Source organism: Castor canadensis, chromosome 11, assembly GCF_047511655.1.
Source record: "Castor canadensis chromosome 11, mCasCan1.hap1v2, whole genome shotgun sequence".
Taxonomy (NCBI): Eukaryota; Metazoa; Chordata; class Mammalia; order Rodentia; family Castoridae; genus Castor; species Castor canadensis.
The window spans coordinates 137,057,334-137,071,367 of record NC_133396.1 but is presented as its reverse complement, the minus strand read 5'-3'; the positions used below and the strand labels follow the sequence as shown (position 1 = coordinate 137,071,367).

At 37.6% G+C, this 14,034-nt stretch overlaps 1 long non-coding RNA gene across 4 annotated transcripts in view; it reads left to right on the top strand.

Annotated features, from left to right (window-relative positions):
• The window catches only part of LOC109675295 (uncharacterized), a 439,119-nt gene that overhangs the window by 376,735 nt on the left and 48,350 nt on the right, over positions 1-14,034 (top strand). For 2 of the 4 annotated variants that reach the window (XR_012439087.1, XR_012439088.1), the window contains one exon: positions 5,680-5,694. The exons of 1 other annotated variant lie outside the window; for it this stretch is intronic. This is a non-coding gene — a long non-coding RNA (uncharacterized lncRNA). Of the gene's footprint in view, positions 1-5,679; positions 6,217-14,034 lie in introns of those variants that run through there. One more of the 4 variants, XR_012439080.1, reaches the window with a different exon arrangement.

Here is a 14,034-nt window from a genome sequence, read left to right as displayed (position 1 = left end):
AGATGCATGAATTATGTATTTTCAGAGACAGAGCTGCTAAAAATTGAAGAAGGAAGGACTTATATTGTTTTGTACTTTCTTTACAACGGATATCTGCTTAAATCTGTTGTGGTTAATTTATGAGGCCTGCCATCTCTCTGTTTAATCTTCAGGACACAAAAATTTATTCTTCATACCTTTATTTACAGATATTTTAGCGTATTTCTTAAAAGTCAGCTAATCTGTGCCTTTTCATAGGAATAAAGAGCAATTAGAATTATGATGTGGATAAAGCAAAAAAAGGTATATAAACCCAAATGTCTTTCCCATCTGTAGTGTAATGTACTTAAATTCCCAAACTCATATCCAACTCTTTTGATGAGTACATAATTTACCAATGCACCATTTTAATGTATATCCAAATATTTGTGACTAACTGATAATAGCATTTGTCTCATGGATTCTTGTAAGACTTAATTGAATTATTTATTGCCTATAAAGTACTTTGCATGTTGCTTGATATCCTAGTAAGGATTTTATATCTACTAGTTATTTTATTCTTATTGTGAGGACTATGGCTATGATTATTACATAAGGTAATAATCTCCCAGCATTTTAATTTTAATAGCAATCATTGACTTCTGATTTAACTAGCAGAATTTAGAATTTAGGAGTCCGAGAAAAAGAGGACAAGTTAGGACATTTCTCATGAGGATGTACGAAAACCAATCTGGATAGCTCTGGGGGCTGGTGTCCTCTCTACTTTGAAGGGTTAGCCAAGAGCTGGCTCAGCGGGATGAGTTAACTCAGCAAGACATAAGCTAATTCCAGCTGTTGGATTCCAGAGCTGGTTCCACTCATCCAGCAAGGCCATTTCCTACTGCTTCTTTGTAGCATAAATGTTCTGCCACAGTCCTAGCCACCACGCACACCTGTTCCTGTAAATATATAAGAGCATTCTGGGTTTGGGGTCTTTCTGTACAGGATGGTTGGTTATGGTGTTTGCTGATCATCCCTGCCCAGTCCAAGCTGTGGAATGGAGGGAGTTTAGAGGACTACACAGACTTTTCCCCAATAAACCCTACAATCGTCTCACATGTATGTATCCAATGATACTTTGTAGGACAGATTGGGGTAGGGATGTATCGCATAAGGAAGGAAGATTCTTGAGAGCATTGTATTTTGTAAAAAAGGAAACACAAGCAGTGGAAAACATGCAGAAATTGGAAATTATTAACCCAGCATAAAACTCACAGATTTATCTGACCCTTGTTACAAATAACTTCCATGTAGACACAATAGCATTTTCCAAGGAAAACTGGTATAAAATCTTACTTCTGTTTCTCTTTTCCTTTTATCTCTGTATCCTGATGCAGTTTGCTCATTTCTGTCCCCTTTAATGTGGTCACGAGTCAAAAAATCATGCTAAAGTCAAACTAGTAATGAGTCCTCAGGTGAAAGTGTTATCGTGCCCATTTAAAATATTACACACTCAGAGGCAGGCATTACTGTATCTATTTCTATGTACAAATTAACTCCCTACCATTGATTAATGAATGACATGTTATTAAATGAAAATTCAAATACAATAAAGTCATACTAAAAAAAGAAATTAGAAAATATCAAAAAAGATATCTCCTGAAAAAAATGTTTAAATAAAAACAAGCAATCAAAAAATAATCATGATATCTAGGATGCATTAAGGAAAGTCTATTTGAGAGAAGGAATTTTTATTTTTAAAAAAATCACTAAAATAGAAAATAGAGAAATAAAATCGCTCCTATCTGACATTGAAGAATGCCCATCTCTTAACAGAAGGTATTAAAAATAAGTAGGTCATAAAGATGAGAATGTAAAATGCTATGATATTGGCTCCTTATCTTCAAATGAAATTCTAATTTGACTGTAGCACAAGGAAAGGGAATGAATATGGTATGTTTTCCCAAGCGAGCTGTCAAAATGATAAAACTGAATATGCTCTAAATCAGCTTTTCCATGGACAGCTGCTTCATCATCATTAGTATGTATATCCTTATTAATATCTAGTCCACTCAACTCCGTAAGAACTAGGGTGCAGTTCTTTGAAATTTACCACCACTCCAATCAATTGCAAAGAACTATACAAAATGCCATGTTATAATGAACAAAGAAATACCATTTGTTCTTCCATGTCAACAAAGGGAAATATTTTGCTACACTATTCTGCTTTCAGAAGCTTTCAAAACATATTTTAATACTATAAGATACACCTTTCTATTTAGATATCTGCATGTCTGTGTATTTATTTCATCAGATTCCCAACATGCTATGAGGATTTGCAATACTTTCCCAGCTGGCTGCAGTGGCCTGCCAAGAAGCAGAGGTCTAATTTTCAAATGAACTGGATTAAAATAATTGACCATCAGACCTGATTTCTGTTCCTCAGTCATATTTCTTGTGGTCATTACCAGCTTATGTTGGCAAGTGCAGAAGTAATGTAAAGGAAGTTTAAGTGATGAATTGCAGCATTCATGAACAATGCATAAATTGAGGCAAAAGTAATTAAGTTAATTACCAAAGGATACAGGCAGAGATAGGCCAAAAATTTAGATAAAAAATGAAGGATTTTTGAAACAAATAGTTGAAGTGTTTTTAAATGCTAGGATTAGCTGGTGAAAAAGTACTAGATGTTGATGGGGGAGGGTGGCTAATGGGATGTGTTGAACATACTGGATTTTCCAATGTTCTTCTCCATGATTGTCATCTGTGTTTGCTGACTGGTCACCCATGCAAGTTAGGGGCCTGCCCTCTCTGAAGACTGAGAGATAGGACTGCTACCTCATCATTTCAAAGAGCTGGTTCTTGGGTCCTTAGGAAAAGACTCTTTGTAGGTCATAAAGCTGGTATGAAGCTGGGGGAAGGTTTGCATACATTTGAAAAGGGTAGAAAAAATTAATAACTGAATGTCTTTTAAAATAAATGCTCTAAGAAGAAGGAGGTCAGGGATTTTAATCAAGAAGGTAACTATAGTTTAGGCAAGGGGAACATTTATAGTGTCTTGGACAGGATAAGAAGAGCAGTATTTGTTAAGCATGGACATTTGAGAGCCAGGCTGATGGAATCTACTTCTATATTTGACATAGACTTGCAAGGTCAAGTTCATTACAGCTGAAGGAGAAAGAGCAGAGAGAATGACCATGCAGGCAGGTATTTATTGGCCAGAACTAGCAATGACACACTCACTTTCACTCATAATTCATTCACAAGAGTGTGGTACACGTGGCCCTTCCATCTTCAGTAACAACCAGGAGGGCGGCACTTTTCTGATCTGAGGGAGGAGAGGACATGAATTTTGGTGAGCAACTAGCAATTTCTTCCACACCTGAGTGTTTACCAGGCTTTATGTTAGACCAACAAGGTGAAACACATAACATCATTTAAATACTCTCAGAACAATCTGAAAAACAAGTATCAGTGTCCTCATGTTATGATGGAGTACTAAGACTTAGAGCAACAAATAACCTGCTCGTGGGTCACTTGTATAAAATCCCTGTTGCTCAAGGGGATTGGACTATGAGCACATGATAGAAGCGAGAGCACACAAGTAAGGGGTGAGGATAGGTAAGACACCTAAAAAACTAGCTAGCATTTGTTGCCCTTAATGCAGAGAAACTAAAGCAGATACCTTAAAGCAACTGAGGCCAATAGGAAAAGGGGAACAGGTTCTAGGGAAAAGGTTAGATCAAAAAGAATTAACCTAGAAGGTAACACCCACGCACAGGAAATCAATGTGAGTCAATGCCCTGTATAGCTATTCTTATCTCAACCAGCAAAAACCCTTGTTCCTTCCTATTATTGCTTATACTCTCTCTACAACAAAATTAGAGATAAGGGCAAAATAGTTTCTGCTGGGTATTGAGGTGGGGGGAGAGGGAGGGGGCGGAGTGGGTGGTAAGGGAGGGGGTGGGGGCAGGGAGAAATGAACCAAGCCTTGTATGCACATATGAATAATAAAAGAAAAATGAAAAAAAAAATCCCTGTTGCTAAATAGTCTATGGCTATTTATATTTATGGATCTTATGCTTCGCATATACTCACAGACTCAGAACATGTCTGTGTGATAGGTGGCAGTGAGGGAGAGATGCAATGTCAGATTTAATTACTTGCTTCTCATGGTGACAAAAATATTTATACAACGTGAGGAACACTGAAGTGAATCCCAGTTCTTCCCCAACTTAATTCCACCTTTCTAAGTGCTTCCCTGATTTTTCCTCCCAATTTCATTATCTCATGACATATACTCTTGGATTACCTCAATCTAATTTGAGTAATACTTTTTTTTTGGCAGTACTGGAGTTTGAATGCAGGGCTTTGTACTTCCTAGGCATGTGCTGTATGCTTGAACCACCACCTCCAGTCCTTTCTGCTTGGTTATTTTGGAAACAGGGTCTTAGTTTTGTCCAGGCTGTCTGTCCTGGACTGTGGTCCTCTTATTTTATGCTTCCTGCCATAGCTAGGATGACAGGTGCATTCCATCCCTCACAAACACACACAACTTTTGGATGAGATGGAATCTCATGAACTTTTTGCCTTGGCTGGCCCTGCACTGTGATCCTCCAGATCTCAGCCTCTCAAATAGCTAGGATTACAGGCATTTGTTGTTGGCACCTGACTGAATAATACCTCTTTTAAACCAAGAGAAATAAGCTTTCAGCAAATTAAGCATTATATAAAAAAAAAGACAAAAAGGACCCAAGTTTTGGATTCTGGATTTTAAATTTGTAAATTTTATCTTTTTTTCAAAATATTTTCATCTCTGAAAAATCACACTAGAGTAGACAGAAAGTGTATAGAAGAAAGTTAAGTTGAAGGTATTTTAAAAGACAGGATGACAGGGAACCAAGGGGTAGAATAGTAGTAAACAAAGAGGGGAAGTGATAAATTAAATGAAAAGAATTCTGAAGTGGGAGAATTAATCTTTAATTTGAATTGCAGTAGATACCTCCAGTAAATTAAAGTTTTTAATGGCAGTACTATGGCTTGAGGATTTTATACAAATATAAAAGATGTAAGTTACTCAAGAGAGGAAAACAAAGACAGATTTTCCAAGTTTTCCCTGTTGAACTTCATGTTGTGTATATTTTATGTGACAGACTGAATCCATGCAAAATGTGTGAAGCTCTTTGTAATGGTAGGTAGTGATTATTACCACAAAGAGAGGGTATTTTGTACAACTCAGGGTATGTTCCACTTTTATGTCAGAGCACAAGTATTGCTCAAATAACTGTTCTATCTCTGGGAATGTTTTGATGTATCTTCAGACATAATTGAGCCAAGCTACAAAGAATAAACAAGGAGAAGACATTTTCCACCTAAGTCAGAGGCTACCCTGATGATATATATTTATGCACATAAACATACTAACACCACTTATCTGTTATTTCTTGTAAAGAATGTACATTTGCTTTCACCAATATTGTGCACTGTATTTACAGAATCTCCAAGCAGTAGAATACTCTGAAGGCATGTTTCAATGCAAATTTAAGAAAAGATCATGACATGAAACTATTGTAAAAGTAGCTCATGTAGAAATTATGGCACTGATTTGTAAATGTATGTGTATTCATACAAAGGTAATTATTGACAAAGCCCTGTTCTAGATGATGAAGAAATGGTGGAGACCCCAAAAGGCAAAACCTTCACATGTATATGTGTCTACAGGGGGATTCCAAGATGGCAACCAGAGGGAGGAAGCAGAAAGTGTGCTTCCTAAAATAAAATCTTGGAGAGATGCTGGAGATACACTTTACAGGAAAAACCACCGAGAAGAGGCAAAACTCTGACTCCTCCACACCCCCAGCCCTTTCATAGCATCCCCACTCCACGTTAAACAGAAACCAGAGGGCTCCTGAATTGCCAGATGCCAGCTCCCAGACCGCTTGGGAAGACGCAGACCACAAGGTGAGTTAAGCATCACTTGGTATTCCCACAGACAACCCTGAGCCAGATCAGCATAGCCCCCTGGACAGACCGACCCCCACCCAGGGAAAAAAGAAAAAAAAACCAAACTGAATAATAACAACAACAAAAAGACACATAGCAAAGAGGGCAGGGTGCCCTGTGTGCCGAAGAGGAGGGGAAGGGCAATCCCTCCTGGAACTGTAAATAAACAAGCCAGCTGGAGAAGGCAGGAGCGGTGGCACCTGCCCAGCAATCGGGAGTGGGAAAGCTTGTAAAAGCGGCAGTGTGAGGAAAACTCCAAAGGAGAGAGGGGAAGACCCACTTCCCATGTGAACTGTAAATAAACACTCCAGCCACAGAAGGTGGGCATAGCACCACCTCCCCCAGTGTGCTTGGAAAGGGGAAAGCTTGTAAGAGTGGAGGTTGTGCGCAGGAGAACTCTAAGTAAGCAAAGCCTGAGGGGCCAGGTGAGTGTTAAGCTCACTCCTGAGATCTGCATAAATAACGCCTCCAGCAACAGCAGGCTGACAGCAGTGGGCAGGTGAGCCATAGCTGCAGATAGCCATTCACAGAAATGTCTCCAGACTCTTTTTTTCTCTCTTCCTTTGATGAGACAACAACTGAACCACACCTGCATGCTGAAAACCCTACTGAAACTGTATTACATTTGAACTTGGGACACTTTGCAGTGTTTTTTTTTCCCCCCCTTTAAAGAGACAATGACAGAACTACTTCTGAGACACCATCTCCAGGATTGGAGACTGAGGGACTAACACCAAATTATTAAGACTGAAACTTTATTGGATTTGAGCTTGGAGATTTTTTTTTTCAATCATCTCTCTGTCTCTCTAATGCCTGTTTAGCTTACTGCTGATTAGTACACAATCTCTCCCTGTTTATATCTTTGACACTTTTTTTTGTTTTGTTTTTACTTGTTTATTTGTTTTTCCCTTTTTCTTTACTTTCTTTGCTTTCCCTCTTCTCTCACCATTCCATTCTAAATATCACCATTGTTATTATTACAAGGTATAAAATACTTAATTGCACACAGTACAGGGAAAATAACAATACCAAGGGCAATGATGGGAAGACAGAAAAAACTGGGAAACCAGTTTCCCCATGGCAAAAAGTAGTACAGGAATCAGAGGGAAATGAAGAAAACAGGTACTCAGATCCAGACTCCAACAAAACAAAGATAAACTATGCATAAGAACCCAATGAAGCCCACAAGAATAATCTGAAAGAAAATATCCTACAAGTAATCAATGAGAATTTTATGGAGATCCTACTGGATATGGTCAACCAAAATGTACAGGAGACACTCAAGAATTTCCAAGACAACAAAAATAGAGAATTTGAGAAAGCACAAGAAGAAATAAAAGAAATGATAGAAGCACTGTATAAACACCAAAGTGAAACAAAGAACATGATTAATAAAGAGATAAATGAACTCAAGGTGAAAATAGACAACATTAGAGAGGAAGAACTCAGGATATGGAAAACCTGAGAAAAAAGAATGAAACAGAACTGCAAAACAAAACGGAAGGCCAATCCAGCAGAATAGAACAAACAGAAGACAGAATCTCAGAACTCAAATATGAAATGGTAATTAAAGGAAAATCTGAAGAACTATTAATTAAACAACTCAAGACCTGTGAAAAGAAAATGCAAGAACTCACAGACTCCATCAAAAGACCAAACTTGAGAATCATGGGCATCGAAGAAGGAGAATAGGTGCAAGCAAAGGGAATGCATAATATATTCAACAAAATAATAGAAAATTTCCCAAATCTAGAGAAATCTATTTCCATACAGATGCAAGAGACCTCCAGAACACCAAACAGACCAGACCAAAATAGAACTACCCCATGGGATATTATCATTAAAACAAGCACAGAGACCTGAGAAAGAATATTGAAGGATGTAAGAGAGAAAAACCAAATAACATACAAAGGTAAACCCATCAGAATCATAGCAGACTTCTCAACAGAAACATTAAAAGCAAGAAGAGCATGGGGTTAGATCTTCTGGGCACTGAATGAAAATAACTTCAACCCCAGGATACTCTACCCAGCAAAACTATCATTCAAAATAGATGGAGCAATAAAAGTCTTTCATGATAAGCAGAAACTAAAACAATATGTGACCACAAAGCCGCCACTATAAAAGACTCTGCAAGGGATTCTGCACACAGAAAGTGAAACCCAACTTAACCACGAAAAGACAGGCAGCACCAAACCACAGGAAAAGAAAAAGCAAGACAGTAGAGAGTAACCTCAACTTAGGTACACACGATCAAACCTTCAAACAACTAAGACAAGTAAATGACAGGAATCACCACATACCTATCAGTACTAACGCTTAATGTTAATGGACTTAATTCACCCATCAAAAGGCACCACTTAATGAAATGGATTAAAAAGGAAGATCCAACAATTTGTTGCTTACAGGAGACCCCCATCTCACTGACAGAAATAAGCATAGGCTAAGGATGAAAGGCTAGAAGAAGATTTACCAAGCAAATGGCCCCTGAAAACAAGCAGGAGTAGCAATACTTATCTCTGACAAAGTAGACTTCAAACCTACATTGATCAAACGAGATAAAGAAGGACATTCCATACTAATAAAAGGGGAAATAGACCAAAAGGAAATAATAATCTTCAACCTATATGCACCCAATGTCAATGTACCCAATTTCAACAAACATACCCTGAAAGACCTAAAAGCATATATTAACTCCAACACAGTGGTTGTGGGAGACTTTAACACCCCATTATATCAATAGATAGGTCATCCAAACAAAAGATAAATAAAGAAATCCAAGATCTAAACTATGCAGTAGATCAAATGGACCTAATAGATGTCTACAGAACATTTCATCCAACCTCTACACAATATACATTCTTCTCAGCAGCCCATGGAACCTTCTCCAAAATAGATCATATCCTAGGGCACAAAGCAAGTCTCAGCAAATATAAGAAAATAGAAATTATACCGTGCATACTATCTGATCACAATGCAGTAAAAGTAGAACTCAACAACAAAAGTAAAGACAAAAAACATGCAAACAGCTGGAAACTAAATAACTCATTACTTAATGAACACTGGATCATCGATGAAATAAAAGAGGAAATTAAAAAGTTCCTGGAAGTCAATGAAAATGAAAACACAACCTACCGGAACCTATGGGACACAGCTAAGGCAGTCCTGAGAGGAAAGTTTATAGCCATGAGTGCATATATTAAAAAGACTGAAAGATCCCAAATCAATGACCTAATGATACATCTCAAACTCCTAGAAAAACAAGAACAAGCAAATCCCAAAACAAATAGAAGGAGAGAAATAATAAAAATAAGAGCTGAAATCAACGAAATAGAAACCAAAAAAACCATACAAAGAATTAATGAAACAAAAAGTTGGTTCTTTGAAAAAATAAACAAGATCGATAGACCCCTGGCAAACCTGACTAAAATGAGGAGAGAAAAACCCAAATTAGTAGAATCACGAATGCAAAAGGGGAGATAACAACAAACACCATGGAAGTCCAGGAAATCATCAGAGACTACTTTGAAAATCTATATTCAAATAAATTTGAAAATCTTAAAGAAATGGACAGATTTCTAGATACATATGATCATCCAAAACTGAACCAAGAGGAAATTAATCACCTGCATAGACCTATAACACAAACTGAAATTGAAGCAGCAATCAAGAGTCTCCCCAAAAAGAAAAGTCCAGGACCTGATGGATTCTCTGCTGAATTCTATCAGACTTTTAAAGAAGAACTGATACCAACATTCCTTAAACTGTCCCATGAAATAGAAAGGGAAGGAAAACTGCCTAACACATTTTATGAAGCCAGTATTACACTTATCCCAAAACCAGGCAAAGACACCTCCAAAAAGGAGAGCTATAGGCCAATCTCCTTAATGAACATTGATGCAAAAATCCTCAACAAAATAATGGCAAACCAAATTCAACAACACATCAAAAAGATTATTCACCATGACCAAGTAGGCTTCATCCCAGGAATGCACGGGGTGGTTCAACATACGAAAATCAATAAATGTAATAAACCACATTAACAGAAGCAAAGACAAAAACCACTTGATCATCTTAATAGATGCAGAAAAAACCTTTGATAAGATCCAACATCATTTCATGATAAAAGCTCTAAGAAAATTAGGAATAGAAGGAAAGTTCCTCAACATTATAAAAGCTATATATGACAAACCTACAGCCAGCATTATACTTAATGGTGAAAAACTGGAACCATTCCCTCTAAAATCAGGAACCAGACAAGGATGCCCACTATCCCCACTCCTATTCAACATAGTACTGGAATTCCTAGCCAGAGCAATTAGGCAAGAAGAAGGAATAAAAGGAATACAAATAGGTAAAGAAACTGTCAAAATATCCCTATTTGCAGATGACATGATCCTATACCTTAAAGACCCAAAAAACTCTACTCAGAAGCTTCTAGACATCATCAATAGCTACAGCAAGGTAGCAGGAAATAAAATCAACATAGAAAAATCATTCGCATTTCTATACACTAACAATGAGCAAACGGAAAAAGAATGTATGAAAACAATTCCATTTACAATAGCCTCAAACAAAATCAAATACCTAGGTGTAAACCTAACAAAAGATGTGAAAGACCTCTGCAAGGAAAACTATACACTTCTGAAGAAAGAGATTGAGGAAGACTATAGAAAGTGGAGAGATCTCCCATGCTCATGGATTGGTAGAATCAACATAGTAAAAATGTCGATATTCCCAAATGTAATCTACATGTTTAATGCAATTCCCATCAAAATTCCAATGACATTCATGAAAGAGATTGAAAAATCTGCCGTTAAATTTATATGGAAACACAAGAGGCCACGAATAGCCAAGGCAATACTCAGTCAAAAGAACAATGCAGGAAGTATCACAATACCTGACTTCACACTATATTACAAAGCAATAACAATAAAAACAGCATGGTACTGGCACAAAAACAGACATGAAGACCAGTGGAACAGAATAAAGGACCCGGATATGAAGCCACACAACTATGAGCAACTTGTCTTTGACAAAGGAGCCAAAAATATACGATGGAGAAATAGCAGCCTCTTCAACAAAAATTGCTGGGAAACTGGTTAGCAGTCTGCAAAAAACTGAAACTAGATCCACGTATATCACCCTATACCAAGATTAACTCAAAATGGATCAAGGATCTTAATAGCAGACCACAAACTCTAAAGTTGATACAGGAAAGAGTAGGAAATACTCTGGAGTTAGTAGGTATAGGTAAGAACTTTCTCAATGAAACCCCAGCAGCATAGCAACTAAGAGATAACATAGGTAAATGGGACCTCATAAAACTAAAAAGCTTCTGTTCATCAAAAGAAATGGTCTCTAAACTGAAGAGAACACCCACAGAGTGGGAGAAAATATTTGCCAGCTACACATCAGACAAAGGACTGATAACCAGAATATATAGGGAACTTAAAAAACTAAATTCTCCCAAAACTAATGAACCAATAAAGAAATGGGCAAGTGAACTAAACAGAACTTTCTCAAAAGAAGAAATTCAAATGGCCAAAAGGACATGAAAAAATGCTCACCATCTCTAGCAATAAAGGAAATGCAAATTAAAAGTGCACTAAGATTCCACCTCACCCCTGTTAGAACAGCCATCATCAGCACCACCACGAACAACAGGTGTTGGTGAGGATGCGGGGAAAAAGGACCCCTCTTACACTGTTGGTGGGAATGTAAACTAGTACAACCACTCTGGAAAAAAATTTGGAGGCTACTTAAAAAGCTAGACATTGATCTACCATTTGATCCAGCAATACCACTCCTGGGGATATACCCAAAAGACTGTGACACAGGTTACTCCAGAGGCACCTGCACACCCATGTTTATTGCGGCACTATTCACAATAGCCAAGTTATGGAAACAGCCAAGATGCCCCAGCACTGATGAATGGATTAAGAAAATGTGGTATCTATACACAATGTAATTTTATGCAGCCATGAAGAAGAACGAAATGCTATCATTTGCTGGTAAATGGATGGAATTGGAGAACATCATTCTGAGTGAGGTTAGCCTGGCCCAAAAGACCAAAAATCGTATGTTCTCCCTCATATGTGGACATTAGATCAAGGGCAAACACAACAAGGGGATTGGACTTTGAGCACATGATAAAAGTGAGAGCACACAAGGGAGATATGAGGATAGATAAGATACCTAAAAAATTAGCTAGTATTTGTTGCCCTTAACGCAGAAAATCTAAAGCAGATACCTTAAAGCAACTGAGGCCAATAGGAAAAGGGGAACAGATACTAGAGAAAAGGTTAGATCAAAAAGAATTAACATAGAAGATAACACACATGCACAGGAAATCAATGTGAGTCAATGCCCTGTATAGCTATCCTTATCTCAACCAGCAAAAACCCTTGTTCCTTCCTATTATTGCTTATACTCTCTCTACAACAAAATTAGAAATAAGGGCAAAATAGTTTCTGCTGGGTATTGAGGGGGGGAGAGGGAGGCGGTGGAGTGGGTGGTAATTGAGGGGGTTGGGGAAGGGGGGAGAAATGACCCAAGCCTTGTATGCACATATGGATAATAAAATAAAAAAAATAAATAAAAAGAAGCACTGTATGAAAACAGAATAATAAACCCATTAAAATTGTTTTTAAAAGGGAGGAGGGGGATAGGAAAGAATAGTAGAGGAGTGATTTTGATCAAAGTACATTCTATGCATAAACTGAAATATCTTTGCACAATTAATGTATGTTAACAATAAAATGGAAAACAAATGAACTTTAAAAAAACAAACTGGAGCTTCTGAACCTATCCTAGAATACAAGTTTCAGTTCTCCTATTCTGATTTTTTTTGTCTTAAGCCCTTCTATATAGAAGCTTTCATATACCAGCAATGTTCAATGTACTGAACCAATAAACTATTATAAATTACATAATTCTGAAACTCTAAATGTTATTGACTGAATGTCTGTGACTCCCTCCAGTTCTTGCATTGAAGCCTAATCCCTAAAGTGACGGTATTGGAGGTAGGCATTTTGAAAGGCAATTAATTATGTCATGAAGGCAGAACTCTCATGTATGGGATTAGAGTTCTTTAAACACACAGGAAAGAAGCTGCCATGGGAAGATAGAATGAGAAAATAGCCTGTCAGCAAACCAGAAGAGGGTCTGTGCCAATATATTAGTGCTTTGATCTTGGACTTCCCAAGTTTCAGAATTTTGAAAAATAAACATTTGTCACTGAAGCCACCCAGTGTATGGTATTTTCATTATTGCAACTGAGGGTAGAGCTAGTATTTGCTGAACAGATATTGCCCATGAAAGGGCAGGCAGCACCACACTAACTCAACAGAACCCCAGGAGCACAGCAACTAAGAGACAGCATAGATAAATGGGACTTTATAAAACTAAAAAGCTTCTGCTCAACAAAAGAAATGGCCTCTAAACTGAAGAAACCATCCACAGAGTGGGAGAAAATATTTGCCAGCCTCACATCAGACAAAGGACTTATAAGCAGAATATATACGGAACTCAAAAAACTAAATTCTCCCAAAATTAATAAACCAATAAAGAAATGGGCAAGTGAACTAAACAGAACTTTTCTAAAGAAGAAATTCAAATGGCCAAAAAACACATGAAAAAATGCTCACCATCTCTAGCAATAAAGGAAATGTAAATCAAAACCACGCTAAGATTCCACCTCACCCCTGTTAGAATAGCCATCATTAGCAACACCAGCAGCAACAGGTATTGGCGAGGATTTGGGGAAAAAGGAACCCTCTTACACTGCTGGTGGGAATGTAAACTAGTACAACCACTCTGGAAAAAAATTTGGAGGCTACTTAAAAATCTAAACATAGATCTACCATTTGATCCAGCAATACCACTCTTGGGGATATACCCAAAAGACTGTGACACAGGTTACTCCAGAGGCACCTGCACACCCATGTTTATTGCAGCACTATTCACAATAGCCAAGTTATGGAAACAGCCAAGATGCCCCAGCACTGACGAATGGATTAAGAAAATGTGGTATCTATACACAATGGAATTTTATGCAGCCATGAAGAAGAA